Raw genomic sequence first — 13,889 nt, 5'->3', positions numbered from 1 at the left:
GCTACATTTTCATTTTTAATATCATAGTTTAGATTTTCTTTGATTAATTCTTACTTCATTTTCAACATATTTAATTTTAGTTTATAAAAAAAAACCTAACTAGTAGCACGATTGTAGAATACTCAGATAAATTATAAGTAGCTCAAAGTGGTAATGCAGGACCAAGTAAAAGGACACTCCATGTCCACAAAAAGGAACGATATTTAAAAAAACACAAGGTTTTACATATTTCTTTTCTGCTGGCAGCCATTTGCTTTTACTTCTGGTTAGAAAAGTTTAAAAGTCTAACTCATATCTTATTCTAGTAAAACTGAAAGCTTTGCTTGCCTTTCCCCTCAGACCCCACACACGTGTGTCAAGCAGACAAGATGAGCTTATGGTGCAGCAGAGGTAAGTCGAAGGAGTCTTGCGAGAGTCTTGCGCTCTGGAATTTTCTTGTCTGCATTTATTATTAATCCGTGCACATAAAAAATGTATACAGTGTAAACTCAGTTTTGATATTTGATATTAAAGACGTTACAAAGAAAACTGGTGTCAGAGCGCCTTTCTTGCTTTTTCAGATTCAAATAATTTCATTTTAGCGTCTTAATCATAGTAATCTTGACTTAATTCTATCTAGTTTGTGAGAGCAACAACTAACAATTCATACTTGTAACTTATAAAGTCACAATTGATCAGTAAGTTCTCACCTCAGAGGAAACCCTGAGGAAAATTATGGCTAAACATCATTACACCTAATAACTGTACTAAATAAGGATCCACAAAAAGATGTTATCTCATTAGAAAGGCTCAGAAATAATTATAGCCTCTTATTAACAGCCTAAAGGATGAATACAGGTGTGGCTGAATGTAGGAGCTTAATTAAAATACTCTTTAGGAATGGAAGCTGTATTTGACTTGTTTAATTGTCTGAAACTAAGAAACTTATATAAACTTATATAATGTAAAGTGTCTTGTGAGTATGCATGGAGAATGTGGTTATGGTGTTTGTCCAGCACATAAACTAAACCACATGAAGACAAATGCATATAGGATAAAAAGGACGGTTGCAGTGAGGAAACTGAAAAGAAAAATGTCTGTAAACAAATAGATGACAAACATATTGAGATCGACCATCACAGCACTGCTCTCTAAAGGGACCTTTTCATTTTATTGCACAATATCAGTTGTCTCTGAAGCCCAAACAGTTTAGAAGTAATTACTAGTGTTTTCCCCAGAAGGTGATTACTTTGCCACACTTGGCAGCCATTGTCACCAGCCACGCACCACACTCATCAACCCTACAAAGGGGAGAAGTGCTCGATTGATGATGAGCCCTCTGTGGCTAGGGGAGAATTTAAAAGTACTTGTATGAGGCTCTTTCAAGAGATTAACTTGCAATAAGGGCTACCTGCCATGGACACATTCCCTGTATTCATGGTGCCTGCACAAAGACTTTTTAAGAGGGGCACAGCTGCATGAAAGCAATTGGTGAATGGGGATAATAGTCACAAAAGACAACAAACCTCAAGTGTAAAGAAATAAAGTGTTTTTTAAGATTGGAGGCTTCTATTCAATGCGCCACCATTCCTTCTTTTGACCACTGAGGATCCGGCCACTCCATTACCCAAAGCCTCAATCTAATTATTTTAGGACAAGACATGTTATGGTGGAAAGTGGCAAAGAGAGAGCACTCCGGACCAAAGTGCACTTTAATTCAATCACTCTATTTGACAGATTCCTCCTTCAAATGGACGTCACACACCAGTTGACTGGCACAATTGGGAGGCTCCTGGCAATGTCCTGGGCCCTTTTTGGCTCTGGCCAATAACATAGAAATCGAACGCACTTGTGGACTAGTAAATGTAAAAGTAGATAGGTGTATATATCCTATTTACAAAAAGCAAACAAAACGACAACAACAAAAAACCCAAACCAAACAACTGTTCAGTGGTATGTAATTATTTATTTCTGTAAATTGTAGAAATCTTCAAAGGCAGATTAGACCGCAGCCACGGGGGCCCAGATCTGATTCCATTCATTAAGTGAGAGAGTGGAAGAGAGAGACTGCATGTGTCCTTGCTTACTTAAATGTGAAAATTGCTCATGCCATTATTTCAGATAAGAAAGTGGGAACTGAATAGATTTGCTTTAATATAACAGACATGGGATACCACATACAGAGAGACGGAGGGGGGGCCGGACTTCTTTGCTTTTGCTCACACAGTGGAAAGGCCCTGACAGGTGTGCTTTTGTATGCGCATGTCTATGTGAGGGTGAGGCAGATTGTGTGCGTGTGTGTTTGTGTGTGCGCACACGCACATGTGTCTGCACGTGCTTTGCCGATGTGAATAAACAGACATGAGGTGTGTGTGTGTGTGTGTGTTAAGCCTTTCCACGTTGCGCTGCCACTCCCTGTTGAAGAGAGGGGCCTTCTCACTTCATCTTGGTCTGGTCTTACAGCAGGCCAGAATTCAGTGCTGACCTCCAAGGCTCAGAATAACTGCTCCTGCAGTGGAGAAAAAGAAGTAAAGTGTGAACATGTGTGCTGGGAAAACCCGCTGTAGCTGATGGAGAAAATAATATTATTAAAGGAAGCACATTGGCTAATTAGAACTATTACTTTGGCGATCGTTTGTCCGGATTTGTTCCAAACTGCAAGGAAAGTCATCAAACCTGGCTTGGTCCTCGGCTGTTTGGTAAGAAAAATTTTCCTTTTTACTTTCATGTTTGGGATCGCTTAGGATTTTATGTCATTGTTTTTTTTTGACTGAGCAAACTGTAATAGAATTATAAGATAGATGTTTTTAAAATGTTGCGATGCCAAGCTTGCCCGCCACTCTGACCCTCGTCCATGTGCCAGCTCTTGCCTCCTTAAAACTTAGGTGTGAAAAATGGTCAGCTCCTCAACTTTGAGGTCAGTGACATGGCCAGTGAGGTGAATGACACTTAAAGGTCAGAGGTCATCTCAGCTAATTTAGCGATCAAGGATCAGCGATCAGAGAGCATTCCCAAAGTCAAATCTGGATAACACTTTTGTTGTAGGTAATTGTTGGGAATGTTGGGCAAAAGGAATATTTTTTTTTGTAACATATTTTGATAATAAATTAAATTAAAGAAAAAAAAGTTTCTGCCTAAATCTAGTTCTTACTGCTGTTGGAAATTGGCAAAGTTTTATATTTGACCACTAGATGTCAGGATTTGACTAGTTACAGTGCACTTACCCCCCCAACTCCCCTCCACCGGCACCTGAGGGGGAAACTTGTGAGTAGCCTACACATGGTGTGACAGCTTCCCCAGGAAGCTCGGGTGACATTTGCCTCACTTAATGACACAAGCTAATTAATCATTAGCTGTCCCAGAGGTATTGCTGTTAGAGAGGCTTTGTCGTGCCTCTCCCCAGTAGGGGGTCCCAGCCTCAACATGTTATGTATGCATAACTGCCTCATCCCACGCTACAACATCTTAATTCTCACCCGTTTAGCTAGTTTGACTGAACTACACTCGTTCTTTTTCAGCCCTTCATCTCAGCTATAGTATAATCTGCTGAGAGCTAGAACACCTTCATTTCCCTGAGTCGGTTTAATGTAAGATTGGGTTATGGGGCCTCTTTCCCTATGTAGGTTAGGGATTGGCTCGTGTTCTAATTGTCAGCAGTAGTGAAGAGGAGAGATTTTATTGATGGTTGATTGAGCAGACAAGGGGATGGGGGGGGGGGGGGGGGGGGGGAGTCTAGATTTGCTGCATCAGTGGTTTTAACCACATCTCTTGATCAAGACCCAATGAACACTTTCACGTGTTCACAAATGAATCCAAGATTAGTGCAAGTACTATTGCCCTCGTTTAAATGATTGTCCTTCGTTGTCCTTGTTTTTTCTAAGCAGGTGATGGTAAAATATTTGCTTTATTCTATGTTGCTGTCTGTCTGTAGTTAAAAATTAAATAGGGACGCTCACTCTATACCTCAGTGCAAACTTAAACGTATATATACCACTCTCACAGAGCCATGTGGGTCATGAGTAATTATATCTCACGGGGTGAAACCTTGTCTATATAGTCTGTGAGCCCAACAAGAATTTGAGAAAGGCTTTTGTGAAATATGGAGAAAATAAAATCTGCTCCCTGTACCTGTTAGTGCCCCCTGCATCATTACCACCCCCCCTACTGGGTCTCAGGCTTGTTTTGAGTAGGCCAAGCCTGTTCCGTCACGTAATGGGGGCTGCAGGTGATGCACTCAGGCCCCCCCTTCACCCACCAGAGAGGTAGTGCATATGTGCACAAGGCCATTGGGGGCACGCGCTGATGAGGGCCTGGGCTGCAGGAGGGCTTTGAAAAATGCTAGAGGTTTTGGGATGAGACTCAAGGTACCCTTGGGTTACCATGATCTTTGACATCTCCTTGCTGACCCTTGTGCTTTGTTCTATGACCTGAGAATGGTGCCTACATGTGAAGAGTTACAGGTTAGCTTCTAGCTAATCCAAAAGTTTGGACACGTATTTTAGTGATGAGTCACAAAAAGAGTGCTGCAAATTTTAGCATTTGCATGCAGCATTTGCCTTTGCTTGCCTGCAACTGTTTATTTACTATACAGATTGTTGACACTTTTTAAAACTTGAAGACGATGCCCTGTATTTAATTTATGCTGGCTTTGAAAAATGTTTGTTCTTTTAGTCCAGCACTTTAACATTTTTTTTAAATACTAATGTCAGTTTATTGATATGCAAAGAAGTATTGCATCGGGTTTTAATGCCCTTGCTCTTCTAGGAGGCATTTAATATTACTTGGTTATTCATAAGATACCTTATTTCCACACTAATCATGGGCAAGATTTCTTTCTGTCGTGAACAGCCATTGTAATTGGGCTGGTATAGAACCTGCACTGGCCCTTTTTACGGTAAGATATAAAGTAAACTTGAGCTCTGATCCATAACGTGACGAAAGAAGGCTGTCAAAGACACCGATTCCTGAGCTAACTCATTTTATTAGTTAGGTTAGGTACATTTACATGCTATTATTGTCGTCACACCATGTCACCTTGATGAGACACTACTTGATTTAATTGTAGCTGTTAAATTTAAAATTTGTTTGTGCATGACATCTAAGCCTTGACCTTGTGGATACACACACCATAGTTTCTACATTCCTAGCAGGAGGCCTTTAGACTTCCCACATGAAGAGATAACAAAAAGTTACTGTTCTCTGGCTATAGAAGTATTTGTGAAACCTTTAAGATGCAAAGATGGATCTGCTTCATGTTTGCCTTCGTCTCTGTCTTGGAAAACACCGGGGCGTGTCGCTCCTGTGGGAATGGCATCTCAAGTCTAAAGTGACTGCACCACCCTTTCCTCCACACCCATCACTGTTCACTGTCAGCATCACACATGCACATACCCACCTGCACTGTCGTGCGTGAGCGCACGCGCGCACACGCACACACATAAGGAGCAGCCTGTGCAAATGTACCTGACAGTGGCAGCATTTTTGCCCGGGAACATATTTAACAATGCACACTCGACACCAGTCCCATCTCAGCAGGAGGCCACAGGAAACAGATGAGGACTAGTCAGGTTGATCTGGAAAACTACAGTCTACCTATATTTGCCACGCACTGTGCTCACACTGGCAACCTCTGGGCTTATTAACAATGAATCAACATAATTTTCTGTAGAAAGGAGTCAGGCAGACTTGAAAGAGCCTATACTACGAAGATGAGGGCAGAGTGAAAAAGGGGAGGGAACTCGCTTGTCACTCAGTGTAGTTTTCACCCCTCCCTATTTATAATGGGCTCAGCCCATCTTCCTGCATCTGTAAAGCTTGATGTGCACTGTTACTGTTTTCAAGACAGCAAATTCATCCTGAAACCTATAAAATAACTGTTAATTATTTATTGTGCACCAAAGTGAAACAAACTTTTCTGTTTGTGCAGCTGAAGCTTCTTAGCCACAGCTCTTTCATAAGTATCAGGGGTGGGGCTAAGAATTGCATGTGATTCTTTATCTCCAGGAACCCCGCAATTACATCTGGCACAACTCTGCATGAAGTAACGCTTTATAAGCCTTTGTGCATCGCGGCTTTGAAGCGCTCCGGCCTTCTATAAGTTTGCTTTTTGTGCCCCCTCTGTTGTACACCCCACCCCACAATCTCCCCATCCCCCAGCTTGGGACAGAAGACAGAATGTGATGTGTCGTCTCCCTCTCCACACAAAGCAACAGTGCATTGGACACACCTTGGACAGCACAAAGGATGAAAAGCACGATGAGGCTTGGACACGCAAGACTACGCTGCCAAGCCCGATAAAGACGCTTCAAAAGTCGAGCAGCAAAGAGTGGCCTTCTTCTCTTCTGCTCTCTTCTTTTTTTCTTTCCAAGGCCTTGCAACGAGAGAAAAAAAATAAGCAACCGAAAGCGAGGCTGTCTGAGTAAAAATATATTTTGTCGGTGTTTTTACCTCCTTCTTACATGAGACCGAGGAATGTGATTTTGGGTAATGTTGTGTGTGCAGCAAAGTAGACAGCCCAAATTTGCATGTAAACTCCCAGATTAACATTTGTATGTCTGCTTTTGGTATGAGCATGGGATTAACCAAAAACATTCTGGCTTTGAAGCAGGCGGCCCATAAATAAACTGCGGCCCTATCTCCAATCCCCTTGTCTCATCAGCCATCCGCTCATAGCCTGGTGAAAATGAGGCCTGCCATTCAGACTCAAAATGGACTGATTACATTTGACCACTTTGCAGTTTTTGCACAAAGTTTGGTCACATGTAAATATTTTCTTGTGCCCACCCATTAATTTACAGTATGGACTGAATTATATTTTTGTACATGGAAAGTCATTTCTGTGTTCGATTTAAGACGAAACAATGGACAGTGCAGCTTTATATTTTTATTCTATATGTTTTTGTCCCGTTGTTAGTACACAAAATTTTCGAGACATCACAAAACACGACTTTTCACCGGTAGCTCCCTCCTCCTTCGTCTTGCTTCAATCTCTCTCTCTCTCTCTCTCCTTCATTGCCTCATTGAAACAGATGGCGTTTTATGCTGGGCACAATCAAGACTATTCAGCGTCAGGCTGGGCAGCCCTCCCCACCTGCGTTCAGCCCAATCACAACCTAATGAACACACTGGGAGCAGTCTGTTCCAAATTACTCCCAGTTGGAGCCAAGGCCACAGGTAAACCCCCCCAACAATCACACTTTCCCCCTTCCTCTCCACCTCACCTCCTTTGCAACAGTTACCTTGCCCACCCGCCCGAACTGATATTGGTTCCAGCATTTAGACCCCAACTCTTACCTTTTAATCAAATCAAGATTCATATCTGTGGGCTGTCAGCATTCCAACACAACTCAAAGGCTACGTATGTCGCAACAAGCATATAGGTTACATGTGGGGAGATGTAGATTGACAGCTAACGTGTTTATATGTTGGAGATGAATTGGTTCTATTTGATATATCTCTGAGAGCTGTTTTTCCAGATGTGTATAGTGATCTTTGCATCTACCATTAGCCTTCTCTCCCACCTGGGCATACGAGTACACGCATACACACTCTGCATATACACGTATAAAGAAGCATTCAAAGGCCTTTGTGAATGCTGTGGTGTTAACCACAATAGATCTAGATCAGCATATTTCTATCACTTCAAAGGGCCCAATTTATGCACTTTTTGGTTCAGATCACTTGGTCCGTTATTTCAATTCAAGCAGTGTTTGCAGTATTCATAGGCTATATATGCTAATGTTTTATTCATGTAATTGGGTTGAAGAAAAACAGAGAAAGTTACCATTATTTTTAAAAGGCATTGTATTTTTGTATGAAACAGCTACCTGAATTACTTGTTAATACATGTCAGGGTAAGTGTGGGGCATTGGTAGGCAGCTGACACCAAAAGTGTGCTGAAGCCAAGATCCTCTGACATTCTGATACACATTCCAACATCCCAAGGGACAAAGGAATGAAACCAGGAAGCCTGCCTCGTCATGTCCCATCAGTTGCTATAGGACCTCAGAAACCCCAGGCCAACTACCAGCTGCCATGTGGGTGTCCATCACTGAGCTTGACAGGAGTGCTGCCCTGCTGGCTGCCCTTCTTCACTGTCCCTCTGGTCAATCTACACCTCAATTGGCCCTGCACTGGTGGGTGAAGCCTGGTCCTTCTGCTGCATGTCAAAAAGAGCCAGGATCCACAGAGGAAGTGCAAATATCCTCTAATGGCCTTGATCCAGATGGATGCATCCATGACAATAGGCCCCCGTGCCTGTGGTTTGGGTTTTTTTGTCAGTGAGCAACACAGAGGCCACCACAATAACACAGCAAAATTATGCATGCAAGCCAAGTACCATTGACATGTTAAAGAGTACTGGCAGTTGCTATGATAATTAAGTTACCTCATTCCAAGGCAGAGAGCTCTTTTCTCTTAACATGTCTTTAAAGGCATTTTGGGGACATTAGGCAGGCTTTAAGACAATACATACAGAATGAGAAATAATGGATTCAGTAGCTCACCATTTCTCAGCTCATTTGCCTAACACAGGGCTATACATCTCGAAGTGAATGCTGCTTGATGGGATTGCCTTCAGAGATGTGCTTTGTAGGTTTTCCATTCTATCACTCAAGAGACTGACATATTCTATGAAGTCCATATGGACATCTTAAGGATAGGCAGAGTATGAAATATTAAGATGGCTGATCTATTTCATGACAGCGACAAACAACGAATTCTCTTTGTTGGGACCTGTAGGCTTGAAGCATTGCTCACAAGTATGATATTACCGTCTGTAATGTCACACTTGCCATGAGTGAAGACTGACCCGTTTAAGCAAGCAATAACATCAATGGCAAACCCTCTGTTCACATTGCTTTTAACAGAGATGTTTGGTTACGTCAAGGGGTGTCTGATCTCCCTCTGCCTCCATACGGTCTCACTGAGAGTGACCACTTTGTGTACAGCTGGGGTATGTTTGGCTAGTAAAGTAAAACCAGGAAGCCTTTGAAACTTAACCAAAGCCTCTTCAGAAAAAGGTTGGAAGTTCACTCTTATTTGGAGACTGCAAAGCTTTCTCCGTGGACACACTGAGCTGGGTCAGGAACATCAGAAGCCAGGTTTCTTCCTACATCAACGCAGCTGCACACTGCAACTTAAAGTCAGTGAAAATATCTGTGCCTAGATGTTACTTGACTGACTTGGACATGTTTCCTTTATTATATTTTAGCCAACACATCAAGAACAGGTCGTCACAATTATTTTTAATGTCTAGTTCAATTAAAGCAGATGTCTCGTGTGTAGGGCTTGCATGTACTGCCACGTTCTTTCTGTTTTTGCTAAATAGTGAAAATCTGACATTGCAGACAGGCGCTGAGTGAAAAGATTTCAAAATGCGACTCTAGCACTTTCAAGGCAGGTCCTCTGTGTTAACAAGATGGTAGTTAATGGTTCTGCTTTTATGGTGGTGGTCGCATGTATAATTAAGCTGCTGTTGTATTTGTCATAAAAATCACCGGGGTGCAGGAAATGTTGCAGGAGCCATTTTTACTTTGAGCAGTGGAAAATTAAAACCGTCAAACCCCACAATGTTGTTTTGACATCATTCCAATGTTTATGGATTTTCCTGTGTGTGGTTGAGGTTTTCGTATTAAAAACACTTTAGTGCCTCACCTTGTGTTTGTTGGGGGAACAAAGGTTGCAATGTTTGCACAATGCAGATTGTCCCTTCTGGGAGGTCTTGCCTCTGGTGCTACTTGTTGAGAAACATGTGGCATGTCTGCCATTAATGAATGTCTCACTGTTACCTGCTTTGTTCCTGAATCATACAGTTCATGCAACAATATTTTTATCCATTATGATGGCATAACTGTTTAATACTCCATTGTAGTGGAGGATTTGTGCCACTCACGTGCCATGCGTGTAACACCAGGCCAGCTTTTCGAAACGAGAGGAAAATCCCGTTGAAACAGGTGTTGCCAAGCCACACTGATGACCTCTTAGCCTACATGTCACCATATCCCCAGAGCAGTTTGGTGTTTGCATACACGTAGAAATGGCATGAACAGTGATCTCTAAGTATTTTTTTTCTGTAGAAGAAGCAGTTTCTGGAAGCAAACATTTTCCCAAAACAAACACACAGAAAGGGCAAATTTTCTAAGCCGTGCTTCATTTCTTCATTTTGTCGACAAGCGAAACAGTATTAAGAATTAGTTACTTACAAGGATTACTGAAATTTAAGGTGGCAGCTCGTTGGCAGATTTTCACGCACTACAGACGCCTAGATAAGCCTTATGTTTGATTAACCTGCATGGCCCCAGTGATATCTATGGAGATGAGTTTGGGTGTCATGGCCCTGATGTCACCTCCACAGCAAAAGCTCCCTGCCATGCTTATGACTCTGTATCTATGCTAATATGGGGATCAGCAGGGTAGAAAGCTCATCTGACTCGTGCTTTTGCCTTATCTTATCATCCTCCTTGCCCTGCTCCTTTCTGCACTACGTAAAAAAAGTTTAGCCTCTTCTTACTCATCTTTCTTCCTCGATCTCTCACGTTCACATCTTCTTGCCTTTTCCTCTCTTTTACATGTCTATTTCTCATCTTTGCTTTGGCCGTGTCAACTTCTGTAATGCTTTATTGAATTATCAACCAGTCATACCTAATGTTATGCACTGGACATGACACCAAATTTCTGAGTTACTCAGATCTATGTAGTTTATTTCAGATCAAACAGACTTTGTTAGCTCCTTGGCGAAAGCATAATTGGTATGAGTCATCGAATGAAATAGTCCAATTAAAAGAGCATCTAAAAAAGTTATCTCACGTAGGTTTGTGATCAAGAATGGGTCAGTCCAGACAACAAATCCTGTCTGACTGAACTAACACCCCCGCTTTGCCCCTCTTAGCCTCTTTGTCTCTATCACGCCCTGCCTCCCTGGCATGATTATTCCTTATCATGTATTTATTTGTTTAATCCACCCCTTCCCCCACAACACTTGGCGGCCCCATGCACGAGCTGCCTGTCTGGCAGCAAGGCCCCCACATCCCCCACCTCCTCCTACTTTTCCATATCCACTCCCCATGCCATCTCCACCCAGCCCCAGCCCAGCCACAATGGCTGGATGTTGCTTCCAGAGCCTCAGTGCTTCATTCAGGGGGAAGAGACCCCCACCTCCTCATTTCATCTTTACATCCCTCCCACTTGCATGTGGCCACCACTAGCCAGCCTCTATGCGCACTATAAATAATGGATGCATTAACATGCATGAATATCTTTTTAGAAGGGGGGTGGGAGTGCTTTAATTCATTATTAATCCCCTTCAAGACAAAATGGGCCGCAGCTCCAGTAGAACTAGGCCCCTGCTAAACCCTGCTTTTTGGGACTTCACTTGTCTATGCTGTATTCCCCTTTTTTTCCCGAATTGGTTACTAACTCCACCCACCCATGTCTACATAACCCCCTCTTTTTTAAAGCTCCTCCTTCTGTCCCCTCAGTCTCTACTAAAACACATCTGGATAGTGGGTAATCTTTAATGCTTTTGTGGATTTGGGGAGGTTGGGGGGGGGGGGGGGGGGTTAAATTGCGATCCTAGGCCGATCATCTCAAAACACAGCCTGGTTAAGTGTCACTTGGTTGATATGGGAAAAGTCAGACACCACTGCTATGCCAGATGGTCTATTTTTTTTCATTTTCAAATATTCCATAGCAGGGAAAGGGGATGTAGGTAGTTCTGGCTTTGAAGTTACCACTCGTGCCATTTGGTTCAAGAGCAGATTTAGCAATGGGAGAACGGAAGTAAAAGCAGGGGGTGTAAGGTGGAGGGGATAGAAGGGAAGCATGGGCTGATAGAAAACACTGGTACAAACCTGGTTAGAGAGCGTTACGTTACATATGTGGGTGGTTGGTGGGGAATTATGTTATTTTAAAACTTGGAACACTACATTAGGTATTTGGGACATTAGATCAAATACATGGGTTAGAGTTTATCAGCATGTGTTTCAAGGAGATAAATTGCTATACAGTGAATTAACAAAGGCATGTTGGGTTGACTGTATGTGTTAGCACGCTCGTGTGGATTTATTAACAAGATAAATAATGTGCATACTTTTTAGTGTATCGGTGTGATTCATAGTGCACACCCCTCTTCCACCACACACCCCTCTTCCACCACTAGGTCGCACTGCCTGCTTCGCTGCCTCTTTCGTGCCTGCCACAGTCCTCTGACTGATCCAACCAATCGCACACAGACAACAGAACCACATGAGCACATCATCCTATCGCAAAATACTACACTAAACACATGCATTTATATTTGGGCACAGGCTCAGTGCATTCACACAGTCCTACACATACTGGATATGTGCCCACCTTACTCACCACATTGATAAAATGTACGTAATCCTGTTTGTTTGAATTGCCATGGTATATAAATATAACAAATCCAAACAACAAAGTCAAACACATCTTCATTATTCCAGTATTTGTTATACATCAATATGTATTTTTTCCAGAATATTGGTACAGTAGCCTATAGAAAAATGGATTAAAATTTAAAAGAACATTCAATTTTTTAGGATTTTATAAAGGAGTTGGAGTGTGCCAGGACTTTTTGTCGGGCCAAAGTTAGAAAAGAGATATGGAGTTAAGCTGTAGTTGTGACTGAGACAGTAAAACCTCATGTTTAACAAATACTTGCCTGAGGGTTCAGGTTCTGAGATAGACACTGGTGTAAACATCCAGACAGACTACTTGTTGTTGAGTAAAATAAATAATAATTTTGGTTCTGGAAAGTTTCACTCACAGGCTGTTGGATCTGCTGTCGTTTGCTCGTCTTTGCTCCCGTCTCTCAGTCTGGATGGTGGCAGCAGGGGCTGTTTTGTTGACACATACAGGACCTGGTCTCAAGAATTTTCTCAGCTGAATGTTTGGATCTCAGGTTCTCGGCACGAGGCTGGGGACAGGTTGTGAGCTTTAGGCACCACGCTGTTACTCTGAACTTCGCTCAACCCCTTGAATTCCTTTTCCTGAGCAGGATATTGAAATACAGTGAAGTATTGGCACATCGATGCCCGTCTATCACTGGGGCCTACAAGGGGATTGGGGTAAAAGGAGACCCTGTGTAGATCAGAAATGGGCTGCCAGGCCTAGGTTCAAAGGTAAAGAAAAGAGACCTGGGTGTGGAAAGAACGAAGACCAGCTTCTGCCACATCACATTGACTAATCACAGACCAGTATAGGTACTTATATTAAATTGTGCAACCTCATTATTCTTCTTCCAAGCTGTCTTAAAGGATTGCTGGATTTAAATATTAAATATAGAAATGTGTAACAAAAGTCGTAGTTTGTCAGCTACCTCCTTTTAAGACAAACTAAAAAAGGTAAAACTGTATTTAGCTGTCTGAGCTTTGCTTTTTCAATTGGATGATATTATTTTATCAACAGGTGTCCCACAAATTGGTGCAATACTGTAGCTTTCGCAGTCCTGTATATCCTGAAACATTTTCTTACCAGCTGCGTTGTATAGCATTTGTGAAAGAGTGATGATGCCGCCTTCATTGCATAATCGTGGCCGTAAATGCGCACAGCGTACCAGGAAATGAACCTTGCCGGCGTATCGCAGGGGGGTAGGATGATGTGGATGTGGCTGGTTATGTAAAACTATAGGGCACAGTTCGAATGAGCCAGATGGGATGATAGTTGTCATTTTAAAGAGTAACGAGCTTGTTGTCGGCTTTGGGACATGTCGCTACTGCATGACCTTGTGAACTTGTCTGCTGCGTGACCTCAAAAAATGGCTCCCCGAGCACCCCTTCACATCCCTGGGTTTATTTGCACAGGCATTTGCCCAAGCAGGAAGTGACATCAACGGGTCCAAAGTAAAAATATGTCGCAGGACGGGCTGTCTAGGATGTCCAGGACCGGTGTTT

General features: G+C 42.5%; 1 long non-coding RNA gene across 1 annotated transcript; it reads right to left on the bottom strand.

The window, feature by feature from the left end:
• Positions 1–1,966: 1,966 nt before the first annotated feature.
• Positions 1,967–13,552, bottom strand: LOC309718490. Its single transcript, XR_014279985.1, has 3 exons — positions 13,471–13,552; positions 12,764–13,106; positions 1,967–2,488 (listed from the first exon to the last, which is right to left on the bottom strand). It is a non-coding gene; the product is annotated as an uncharacterized lncRNA (long non-coding RNA).
• Between the last annotated feature and the right edge of the window lie 337 nt (positions 13,553–13,889).

This window comes from Aulonocara stuartgranti (assembly GCF_965226115.1).
Source record: "Aulonocara stuartgranti genome assembly, chromosome: 2".
Taxonomy (NCBI): Eukaryota; Metazoa; Chordata; class Actinopteri; order Cichliformes; family Cichlidae; genus Aulonocara; species Aulonocara stuartgranti.
The sequence above is the reverse complement of the archived record's forward strand: the minus strand, read 5'-3'. Positions and strand labels throughout refer to the sequence as shown.